Source organism: Marmota marmota, unplaced genomic scaffold (assembly GCF_001458135.2).
Source record: "Marmota marmota marmota unplaced genomic scaffold, marMar, whole genome shotgun sequence".
In the NCBI taxonomy this organism is placed as follows: domain Eukaryota; kingdom Metazoa; phylum Chordata; class Mammalia; order Rodentia; family Sciuridae; genus Marmota; species Marmota marmota.
In genome coordinates this window covers 18,967,512-18,980,627 of record NW_026000221.1, presented here as the reverse complement: position 1 = coordinate 18,980,627, position 13,116 = coordinate 18,967,512, and the positions used below count along the sequence as shown (strand labels likewise).

General features: G+C 33.8%; 1 pseudogene; it reads right to left on the bottom strand.

The window, feature by feature from the left end:
- Positions 1 to 433: 433 nt before the first annotated feature.
- The window catches only part of LOC107144660, a 37,334-nt pseudogene continuing 24,651 nt past the window's right edge, over positions 434 to 13,116 (bottom strand).

Below are 13,116 nucleotides of genomic sequence, written 5' to 3'. Positions count from 1 at the left end.
GACTCAGGAAAGCTGGTGGGTAGCTGTAGAGTTTAGTCTAAGGCAGAAGGTGTGGGAATCAGAGGAGTTGATGGTATAAATCTGTCTGAGGGCTGGGGAAGGCAAGATGAGGCAGATGTTTTAGTTTAGGCAGACAGGAGGTATTTCTGCAGTGAATTTCTCTTTCTTCAGTCTTTTGTTTTAATTGGGCCCACTCACACTGGGAAGGACAATCTGTTTTTTTTGAGTCTTCTGAATTAAAAGCTAATCTCCTAAGTGTTTACTCACTCAAGTTGATACATACAAATGAGTATTACAGGTGTTAAACTTGCTTTTTGTTTTTCCCAGTTTGAGAGCAGGCACTGTTTATGAACTGACCATGTTACAAAAATATCATGGTAGATACCTTGGTTCATCTTTCTAGTAAGCGTTTTGATATGCTATGTCAGCATCTCTACCTGCGACAAAGTGGTTGCTTCTTTTTCTTCCTTTGATCTCCTAGAGAAGGTAATGTGAAGTGCCACATGAAGTTGTGTGTTTTTTTGGAATCATTTTCCAGCAATGCAGATCTCTTGAAACAGATCTTCCAAGCAGATGGTGCCTTATTTGCCAACAGTTGGAGAAATCAAAGTGTTACCTGTCAAGATAATTTGTTTCTTACTGATTTGCGATAATCATGGTAGTAGGTTAGTTCATTTACTGACTTCAAGTTTGGATACCCCCAAACTTCCACAATGCTCAGCATGTTAATGGAAGCCTCATTGCACTTAACAAAGGTGCCATGGAAGATCTGGCAGAAACAAAGAAGCTACAACTCTTTATGGGTCTTTAGTCTCATACCAATGATACCTCTAATCCTGATAACAAAAAACAGTTTGAGTTGTGCAAAAGCATTGAAGACTTGAGTTTTTCTTGTCATTCTAGACACGTGAAGCTCACTTCTATTTATCTGCTATATCCCTTGTGACGGTGCTGAGCTTTTTCATATATAAGCTTCCTCCTTGCCTTTTGAAGCAGCTTTGGCGCAAATTTCTCTTTCAGGGACTTGATCAGCTCTGCAGAATTCCTTTGGTTTTTCTTAAGGATATCTGGTACACCAGGAACCTGCTTCCACCCCCCCACCCCAACTTTGACTGTCTGAGTAGTTCGAGATGGGGGGGGGGAACAAAACACTGAATTTTCTTTTCATTAATAGCATCATAAGCATTAACTATAATATATAATTAAAAAGATAACACTGACTTAGCATGTGTATGTTTGCATTGATGCACATGATCATCCACACAACATGTTGCTCACAAGAAATCTTGATGACAAATTAAGAAATGTAACTGGAAATTTCCTTCAAAAGCATCTGTTGTGATTACATGGCTAACATGATGGAGTACCTTCCCTATACTAGACTTTGTGCTAAAATTCTATAAACATCTAGCAAGATTGTCATGAGAAATAGCATGGAAATTTATAGCTGTCATGTTAAACGGACTAAGGGAACATCACTAGAAAAGAAAACAGTGATTTAAATCCAGATCTATTTAGTGGATTAAGAAAAATCTGGATTTGGGAAGCCACCTGCTCCACTCTTACCTGATGAGAAATATGTTCATGCAATGCTGGGCCAATGTCACTCACTCTGACAGATCATATCTTTACCCATAGCAGTAGAACAAGATAATGGTGTTATGAAGATTTAGAATTAAGCAGAAAAAAGAATTTCATGACAAGGTGTGTGTGTGTGTGTGTGTGTGTGTGTGTGTATGTATATGTGTGTATATATGTATATCTCCCAGGCCTTTTTAATTTAATATTTTTAGAGACAGGGTCTTGCTAAATTACTTAGGGCCTTGCTAAGTTGCTAAGGCTGGCTTTGAACTTGAGATCCTCCTGCTTCAGCCTCTTGGGCTGCTGGCATTATAGGCATGGACCACCATGCCCAGCTATTCAATAGTTTTTCTGTGAAACTTCCGACAGAACTCAAGAAAGAAAAAAAAATGAAGGTGATAGCACAGGCAGAAGTTTCTAAAAGCTTACTATTGCATGGGATTGGAGGTGAAAGAAGTGGGTGAAAGTTTTATTCTAAACACAAAAGTTTTCAGAGTTCCCACATATTCCACTTAAAAGTCTAAATTCAAAGTTAAAACAGTGATATTTTAAGTCACATATGGTACATACATATAGATGTAGATTGAAACATCTACAGCTCTAGATAGATTTTTTTCATTTTCATCCGAGCCAGGTAATACCCTCCTTTTCTGAACACACACACACATTTCTTCCTAAAGTAATCAAAATTATATTATTTATTTTTCTATCTTTAATAAAAAGTTACCTTTTTAAAAAAAATTCAAGAATTCTTTTTTGTCCTCTTTTAGAGAAAAAAACTCTTCAAACCAGATGGTCGGTCTTAATTAATTCTTATCACAGAGACATCTTTGTCATAAATAAAGTATTTTTCACAGATGAACAGTATTATATAAGCCCCTTTGTTTACTGAATTACAAAAAGAATGACTTTTCATGAGGGAAGTAGTGGCTGTAATTTTATCTTTTATTTCTTCAACTTCCTTGGCACTTAAAAGCAATTATAACATTTAGGCTATTGAGTCTTCACTGAAGCAAGAGACATGTTTGTTTTAAATGATTATGTTTTCAAAAAATGATTTTTTTCAGGATTTTTATGCACTACAGTGTTTCATTTCAAAATAAATACTGCAAAGGCCACATGCATCAGTCGGTTCTCCATCTGCAAGCTTCAAGTTTGCATTCACTCACTGCATCCAGAGGATGAAAGTCTTTATTTTCATTTTCTTACCTTCTCATCTTATCCAGTTAGAATATCAAGTTAAATCACCAAAGTAGACCATGATGAGACAAAAATTTCTGAGGCAGGGGGATCTCAAGTTCAAAGCCAGCATCAGCAACTTAGCAAGGCCATGAGCAACTTAGGGAGACCCTGTATCTAAATATTAAAAAAAAATAAATAAAGTTCTGGGGATGTGGCTCAGTGGTTAAGTACCACTGGGTCACTCTCCAGTACCCCCCCCCCCCAAAAAAAATTGTTTCTTTCTTGTCAGAGACAAGTACTTAATGCTTCATTTAGATTTCATCTATGTAAAGTAATCAGTGATGATTTTTGTCTTCTAAAACTTTGAGAAAATAGCAAACCACAGCATGGAGTCCCTCCGGCCCTTAAGAATTTTACATAGACTTAAATTTCTTAAAAGTTTCCAGCTCCAATGGAGTTCCGATTGGATTCTCCAATTTGGAAAAAGTAAGTTTAATATTCTTACATACTGACTTCTGTTTTCAGAACTGTCCTTCAGGGTAGACTGAGCAATATCATATGCTGGAGAAATGGAAAAAAAGTGGATTTGAACATAGGAAATAGAGTTGTTTGAATTACACCACCACACTGTTGTTCCTCACTGGGAAAAATAGGTCACACGGTTTCTATTTTTTTCTGAATTCATGGGAATTTTTATATGGTGTCAGGTAAAATGAGTACATTCATTTTCATCTAAATGTATCATCATACATTCAAATTTGAGTATGTGAATTTATCAAATAACCTTGAATATTGTGCATGAATGTGTGTTTTCTTCAAATCATATTTTATTTATACAAAGGCATTTCCCCCCTTATTAGACTATTCGAAATGCTGATTCTTCTTCTTTTGTTGGATATTTGTCCTGCTGAGTGTATTAGTTGATTTTTCTAAATTTATTTTATTTCTCACATACACTTCACTTACTGGCACTTAGATTAACCCATGTGATAGCCCCCACTTCAAATATAAAAGATAATATTGATTTCTAAATAACAAGCTTTGAAAATAGTGGTAGTTTTTTGGTTCTCCTTTTTCTGCTTCAACTTCTCCCAATCTCTTCCTCATCCATTAACAGTCTTGGAGAAAGTAAGAAAGAAATTCAGGGTGGGGAAATCAGATGTTAGAGAATTTTTAAAAATTGGATCTTTCATTCACGTGGCAAATATTGACTATAACTATGTATTGTGCTACTATCAAGATTAAAATGGTGAGAAAACCAGATAAATTATCATGTGTGTTTATTTGTAAATTGTCAGATAAAATTATATTATGTACAATTTGAGGTTTTGAAGTATATATGCAGTGTGGAATGGCTAATCTAGCTCATTCGCACATGCATTAACTCATATAATTATTTTTTGTGGTGAGAACACTTAGCACGCAGTCTCCTAGCATAGTTATATTATGATAGATCTTATTCCAGGGCTTTAAAATTCTCTATAAGAAAGATGGGATGTAAACCCACGTGTGATGCTTCAGAAGTGCTTTCTAATTTTTTTGAGCCCCAAACAATTTTAACTGTCAAATATATAAGCCAATTGTAAAGTACCATTACCGCACGAATTAAGAATCTTTGAAATGTTTTAAATAATTCATTCCAGTCAACCAATTAAGCCTATGAAGAGAAGAGAAACTTTTTATATTGTTTGATAATGACTCTGATGAAAGGCATGCATAATGACATTTTGATCACAAACAATATGAGGATTTATTCCCCAGATATTTCAGAATAAGAAATACGCTGTCTTGTTGTTTCTACCCCACAAACATCACTGAAGAGTTACCTCCCTGAGGGAGAATCTATGTGACCATCAAGCATGGCCTACTGTGTTTGAACTTGAGTTTCTCCTTGACTCTAGACTCCCACATGTTGCAGTTCACTGGCGAGTGGATGACAGCTTGGGTGCTGAATGTCGGTATCAAAGTCAATCCAAATACTTTTTTACAGATGCTTCACTATGTGTAAAAATGTTACTGTTTTACCTCCTAACTTGTAACAGCCAATGTGATCTTATTATTTTTCTCCTTAAATTATTATCAGGATCCTCACATCATTCCCATTGTGATTAGGAGTAATATGCCTCACATCTGAATCAAGTGAATCACTTCAAACTGCCAATGAATAGCTCTGTGTGTTTGAAATAACACAGAAGTTGCTCTTGTGCTTTTCAATCATGGGATGAAACAGAACCTGGTATGGCAGTTTTGTTCTGAATGTGGAACCATCGGTGCTGTCACCTAAAAAGACAGGTGACTCCAGATCAAGAAGGCTAAATGGTGGCCTCTATGAAAATGCAAAGGGGTGGGGATGTGTAAATTGGAAGAGACTATCCGCCTGTGCACAGAGGAGGAGGAATAAAATCATCGTGCACAGAGGAGGAGGTAGGAAAGTCCCCTTTCAAACAATGTTCTTTGGACATTGTCTTTCCATTCAAGGACATAACTTGTCAGGTCCTAGTAACCTTGTTCATCTAGAACGACAATAGCTAAATGAAATTTTCCTGGTGCTTCTATGAAGCAGGTCGAGTCCTAGGCAGGCACAAAATTATGTCTTTCCTCTGGAAGGCTGACTTTTAAAACCAAGGTGAGGCTCACAGATGGAGCCCTGCCTGTGGTCTTAAGATTTCCTATTCTCAGTTTAAAATGCTACCTTAAAAAAAATCAACTTCTTAAAATCAAGCTGAAAATATTTAAAAGTAGTAGTTTAATGATCAGTACATATTGGTCATCAGTGAGTATTGGTCATGAGTAAGCTTTTCACATATGATCTTTAGCAAGTATCTATTGGGCGCCTACTAGGTTTGGTAACTTATTACTATTAAAAAAAAAAAAAGTCTGGTTGGCACTATTATTGTTCATACCTAACAACTGAGGAAAACTAAAGCTTAGCAAATTTCTGTGTGAACAAGAAGTGATGGAGCTAAGATTTGGCACCAAGTTTTCTGACACCGAAGACTGATTTCTTATTGCTGTGTCATTTCATTAGAATTCAATATTGGAAATGGGGAATTGACTAGAAAATAAATCCACAGGTGAATTCACTGAATGAAGACCACTGCTGTCCAGTAGGCATTCTCCTAGCAGACTTTTATACACCATACGGTAGAGACAGCATAGAGTGAAGGCCAAAATAAGCAACTAGAGACCTTTGGATTCACCACACAGTACCTTACAGTTATGGGATCTCATTGGATGGATTGCAGTTTCTTTATCATACATGATAATAAGAACAAAAGTTGACAATTATACTGTCAGTACTCACTGTGGGAATCATTTTACCCTTTATATATATTAGAATTTATAATAGTATTTAAGGAGATGGTTTTATTTTCTTGATCAGCAACTTTTATGAAGTGTGTGTGTGTGTGTGTGTGTAAAAGGTAATTTGTTGGGTCTAAGACAACCAGCTAGTTTCTATGTTTCTTCATTGAAGAATGCCGTTTGAGAAACCATAAACTCTTTGGGGCAGTATTTTTTAATGAGATAACAATGTCACTTCACTCATTTCTGTGTGGCCATAAATAATTTGATGATCAATTGTTTTATTATGTGTACTCTTTAGATAGATGAGACCATGAGGTCACCTGTGGATCAATAGCACTCATTATGTTCTGAGTGGTTTTGTCATAGCACAGTGCTGGGGAAGTTTCTGTTGGAACTAAATTTATTTGGGGGGAAAATAGTGCACAAAATGGGAATTCCTTTCCTGGTCATGACAGAATAGCTAAGACCAATTTTCTTCTTGATGTAAGCATGCAGAACATAGGACAAAATATATGTAATAACTACTTCCAGAAAATAGAAAATAGCAAGAAGCAGAGGGCTATTGTATTAGCTGGCTTTCTTTTTTTTTTTCTGAAAAACATTATTTTTAATTTAGGAAAAATTGTTCTGGATATGGAGATAAGAATATTTGATAAATGGATCACTAGAAATAATGAACATGACAGAATTATACTATTAATATATATGTTTAAAAAGAAAATTGTTAAGTATAAGAAGATATAAAATGAATACAAATTATTACAGCTAAATTCCAATGGTTTAAAATTTATACCTTATTAAGAATTATTTATACTCACAAATAAGTAAAATTTAGCATTTTATTAAGTAAAAAGGACAATAAGACACGATCACATTTTCAGTTTTCTATCTCTGGATCTAAAATATGGCATATATATTGTAGATATAGTCAAGAATTATATAATTAGGAGAATGTCTGACTTTATGTCTTTCTTTATAAGTAGGAAAATAGAATTAATTCTTAATAAAAAATGTATATTAAAAATATATTCAGACAATATCATATTTATATGATATATAATCTCCATTTCATAAAATTAATTTGTTTCCATTAACTTGTTTTACCACATAAAAGAAACATCTATTTAAAAAAAACAGAGTCTTAATTACTCAGTGTTTTAACTATGAAAATTGTATTGAACTTGGAAAGGATATGGTAACCTTGATACTACTAAGCACTTCAGAAATGTGCCAGGATTTATATAAAATTATAGAGCTTTCCTTAGTAGTTGTGCCCTACACAGTTGCCACAGGAATTGAATGAGAGAATTTCCAAGAGGAAATACAAGGTTAGGTTTCTGTGAGTTTCTGGTAACATTTTATTAAGCTCTCTATAAATAACCTTTTTGTTTGTTTGTTTGTTTTAGTTTTTTATTGTTGGTTGTTCAAAACATTACAAATTTCTTGATATATCATATTTCACACTTTGATTCATACTGTAACAAATACCCAAGATAGCCAGCTTACAAAGAGAAACTGTTACTGTGGTTCATAGTTTTGTAGGTTCCAGACCATGATCAGTTGGCCCCATGGTTTTCAGCCAGCTTCTATAATGGTGGGAACATGTGGCAGAGCAAAACCACTCACCTCAAGCCCAGAAGCAAAAGCGAGGAAAGGACTAGAGTCCCACAATTCCCCTCAAGGGATACCCACAATGACTTAAGACCTCCTTCTAGGTCACCATTTCACAGTAACACCATGTGAGGCACAAACCTTTAACACATGGGCCTTTGTGGGGATATTCAACATCCAAAATATAGTAACAATGACCCTCAAGAAAGGGGATTGCAGGGGGAATGCTGCCATCACCCCAGTCTCCTTCCCAGATGCACTCTGGGGACCTTAATGCTAGAGAGGCAACCCAAAAAGGGCACGGTGGCTCTCTGAGTTGAGACAACAGAGACAGGGGTCCAGTAGGGACACATAGCTGACACACAAGCAGTAGAGAGCCAGAGAGAAAGGAGCTATGCAGAGAAAGAGCTTGGAAATCTGCCTACAGGCCTCCTTGATCCCCTTGCTGAGTAAGTGAAGCACCTGTGGGTAAACCTCCACAAGGACTCACAATACCAGAGATCTGTAAGCTGAATCCCAAGGTCTCCCACATTCACTTTTGCTTTAGTAGAAATAAAACAGAGTTAAACGTAGAGATATCAGAGGGTCCAGCCTTATTGGCAGGACAAAAGTCTCTCTAGATGAAGGATTCTGTAGATCTAGAGAAAAAAAGCTTTAATGAGTCAAACCAATCCAAAGACAACTGCCTATTGATCAAAGTCTGCCATATTTTAAAATACAACAATATTATCTAGCACCTAATCATGTAAAATTACCATGTAAAACATCCTGTCAAAATTTACCATGTCATGTATCCTATCAAACTGTGAAAAACAGTAAAATGTGATCTATATCCAGAAAGAAAACAGTTTTAAGTGTGCTCCAAAGTTTAATGGAAATCATTAACTTAAGAAAAAAATGAAAGAAGAAAATCATCAAAAGGAACATTTAGAGATGGAGATTATAATTTCTGAAATTAAAAAGTCACTCAATGGATTCATAGTAAGTAAGGCATTGCAAAATAAAAAAAAAACAATAACAAAAGTAAACACTGTTCTCAACTAAAGCACAGAGGAAAAATCTATGTGGGGCACCATCAAGCAGTCTAAAATATGTATAATTGGAATCTCAGGAAAAATGGGGGTACAGTAGAAATTAATTATCTGAAAATTATTTGTTAAAAATTATAACTCTACAGATCCAAGTAGCTCAAGGAAATCAAGATTTTAAACACAAGAAAAATCCCTTGAGTTACATCATAATAGTGTAAAAAATATAATGCAGAAAACATCTTTGAAATATCTACAGTTAAAAACATATACTACATACATAAATGAATCATTCTTATATTTGTTTTTTTCTCATTAGAACAAAATACAAGTAGAAAAAAAAAGGAGAAAACATTTGTTTGCAGGAATTGAATCCAGGGGTACTTTGCTACTGAGCAAGGTCCCCAGTTGTTTTTCTTCTATTTTGAGACAGGGTCTTGCTAAGTTGCTGAGGCTAGATTGCAACTTGTGATCCTCCTGCCTCAAACTCCTGAGTCACTGGGATTGCAGGCATGCACTAATACATCTGGCTAGAATAAAACTTTTAAAGTGCCTAATAATAATAATAATAATAATAATAATAATAATAATTATATATATATATATATATATATATATATATATATATATATATATATATAAAAGAGAGAGAGAGAACTAACGACTTTACAAGCAAATAAAAAGCTGAGAGTATTTTTTTCTAGCTGATTTGTATAAAAAGTACTAAAGTATGTTTAAGTAGAAATAAAAATGGTATCACATTAAAATGTACATGCAAAAATTAATTAAAAGTATCAGAAGGGGCAATTACAAGGCTCATATTTTGAGGGGGTTTTATTTTTATTGTTTTGTACCAGGAATTGAACCCAGGGGTGCTTAACCACTGGGACACATCCTCAGCCCTTTTTATTTTTTATTTTTGAAACAGAGTTTCACTAAATTGCTCAGTGCCTCATGAAGTTGCTGAGGCTGGCCTCAAACCTGCTGTCCTCTGGAGTCACTGGGATTACAGGCATGTGCCACCACACCTGGCATAGTGCTTTTAATTTAAAAGACTGTCCAATAAGAATAAGAGCATTATGTGTGTGTATATATATTAATTTGCATGTATAAATACAAATAATAAAGTGTTAGGAGCAAGAAGATGGAAGAATAAAGATTTTATATAAAAGTAAAGTTATATAATATCTGAAAGTAGACTCTGGCAAATTAATGAAATGTATTACAAACCTTAGAGTAAATGCTAAAGCAATCAATCAAGCAGGGAAGACTAGCTACTAGATCAATGATGATTATAAAATAAACTCTGAGTATGGGTTAAGTTATGCATATATATTCCATCCAAAAGAAAGTAAAGTCATAGAAAGAATAGGATGGATGGAAAAAAATAAAAAACAAACAGTAAGAAAGCAAATATAATTGTTTAAAACTCCAATTAAAAAGCAAACTTTGAGTACTTAGCGTATAAAGCAAGAACCAACTGTGTGTTGGAACTCATTTGAATAGTAATGTACATATAGTTTAAACGTTAAAGTCTCAAAGAAGTAGAAGTACAGAAACACTAATCAGAAGAATTGTAGAGTTGGTTCTGTTAATATAAAAATAAAAATCAGAAAAAAATATTATTGGAAATAAAGGTTACATTTCATAAAGAGAAAGGGGTCAGTTCATCACAAAGAGTTATAAAATTTAAGTTATGCACAGAGTAATAGAAGCTTCAAAATGCATGAAGAGCATACTGATAGAAGAGAAAGGAGCAACTGACAACTCTACATTCATAATGGAATATTTAATATTCACTTTTTTAGAAACTGATAGAAAAGTAGGCAGACAAGCAGTAGAGATAGAGAAGATGTGACTATCCTTGAGACCGATATGAAATAATTGACATGTGTAGGGTATAGAAGGCCTGTGACTATCATTAACAGACTTGAACTAAGTGTCTTCTTCAGAAATGCCACCCAGTAACAGGAAAATAAATCACATCTTTTTTCAAATGTGTCCACAAGGTTATCAAGGTGGAGTACATTCTAGGTCAAAAAGTCCCAACAAATTTTTGAAAACCAATATTATGCAAAACACATTCTTTTACCATAACATAATTAAAATAAAAGTCAGTAATAGGAACATATCTGGAAAACCTTTATGTATTTTGAAATTAAATAATGGGCTTCTAAATAACCCATGGGTCAAAGAAGAAATCAAAAGGGAAATTAGAATATATTTTGAAACTGAATGAAAATGAAAGTAGAGCATGTCAGATTTAATAAGGTACAATGCTAAGCCAAACTGAAAGAAATTCAGGAATTTAAAAGTTCAAACATAAATTAAAGAAATGGCTAAAATCAATGATATAAAATTTCATTGCAAAAACCTAAAAAAAGAAATGTAAATTAAAATGAAAAACATAAGTGAAAGCAAATATGAAGGAGAGTCATTTAAAAAGTGGATAGAAAATAGAAAAAAAAATTTAAAAACTTGTTTTTCTTGTTAAGTCCATAAAATTGATAAGCCTTTAGATAGATTGACCAGAAAAAATTAGAAGACACAAACTATTAATACTAGGAATAGGAGAAAAGTCATGGCTATACATCTTAAAGATATAAAAGGAATAATTGGAAAATGTTGTAAATAATTTGACAAAAGCAAAGTCATTACAAAAAAATTGAAATAAACCAACCTCTCTCATGAATACAGATGCAAAAAGTTCACATCAGATTAGCAAGTTGAATAACTATAAAAATGGATAATTAATCATGACCAAGAATGGTTTATTTAAAAAAAATTAGTTTGATATAACATTTAGAAATCCATTACATATTTAACCATATTAACAATAAGTAAGAATTGTAACATTTTCTCCATAAATTCAGAAAAAGCATTTAGTGAAATTCAACATGTATTGAAGATAAAATTCTCAGCAAACTAGGAGTAGAATACTCAACTTGATAATAAATTTTAAAAAATTATCCCTTACAGCTAACATTGTGTTTACTATAAAACTAATTGCTTTTGAACTAATACCAGAAACTAAGCAAAGGTATTCCCCTTGAGACTGGTATTCGACATTGTACTGGAAGACCTAGCCAGTGCAAAAGGCAGGACATAGAAAATAAAGAAATAAAGCAAGCATATAGACTGGAAAGAAAGAAAATTGTCTTTATTTTCAGAAAACTAGATCACGTACTTGGAAAATTTTAAGTAATCTATAAATAAGCTATTAAAAATATTAATCTTGTACTGTCAGAGTGTAAGGTCAGTATTAAAAATAATGAATATATTTATTTATACACTAGTGATTAACAAAAAAACAATAAGTAAACTATTTAAAATAAATGTGAAATACACAGAAATAAACTTTTAAAGTATGATGAGAATGTTTAAACTGTACTGAGAACAATTGTTAAAACTGAATAGATGGAGCAATATACCAGGTTGCTATATTGAGGGCTTAATATGATAGGCAAATTGACAAAACTGGAAAATAAATGGTATGTTAGGTAAAAAGCAGGAGAAGGAGGAATATAAAAAGCACCTTATTCCCTCCATTTGAAACTCCTTCTCCCTCCTTCTACTATGGACACCCTGATAATTAAAGGGTTCCTCTACATTTTATGTAGACGTTTTTTTCCCTCGAATGCAACATTTATATACTATATTATTAATTATGCAATGGTTCCTTGATGGTTTTCTTGGATAGAATTGTGATGTGCATGCACATATAAGTAAGCAGAAGATGAGAAGAACCACCATTAAAAGGGAATCTTGTGTGGGTGATAAAAATGTGGCTCTGCCTATGAGTATTATTTTTATATTGTTTTTTTTTTTTTGATTATACATGTGAAGGTTTATTTTTGGCTGCCAATATGTCTTGCTTTGTGCCAATCTTACTCTGTTTTTTTTAAAATTTCTTTATTGTTGGTTGTTCAAAACATTACATAGTTCTTGATATATCATATTTCACACGGTGATTCAAGTGGGTTATGAACTCCCATTTTTACCCCGTATACAAATTGCAGAATCACATCAGTTACACATCCATTGATTTACATATTGCCATACTAGTGTCTGTTGTATTCTGCTGCCTTTCCTATCCTCTACTATCTCCCCTCCCCTCTTCTCTTCTCTCTCTACCCCCTCTACTGTCATTCATTTCTCCCCCTTGTATTATTTTTCCCTTTCCCCTCACTTCCTCTGGTATGAAATTTTGTATAACCCTGAGGGTCTCCTTCCATTTCCATGCAATTTCCCTTCTCTCTCCCTTTCCCTCCCACCTCTCATCCCAGTTTAATATTAATCTTCTTTTCATGCTCTTCGTCCCTACTCTGTTCTTAGTTACTCTCCTTATATCAAAGAAGACATTTGGCATTTGTTTTTTAGGGATTGGCTAGCTTCACTTAGCATAATC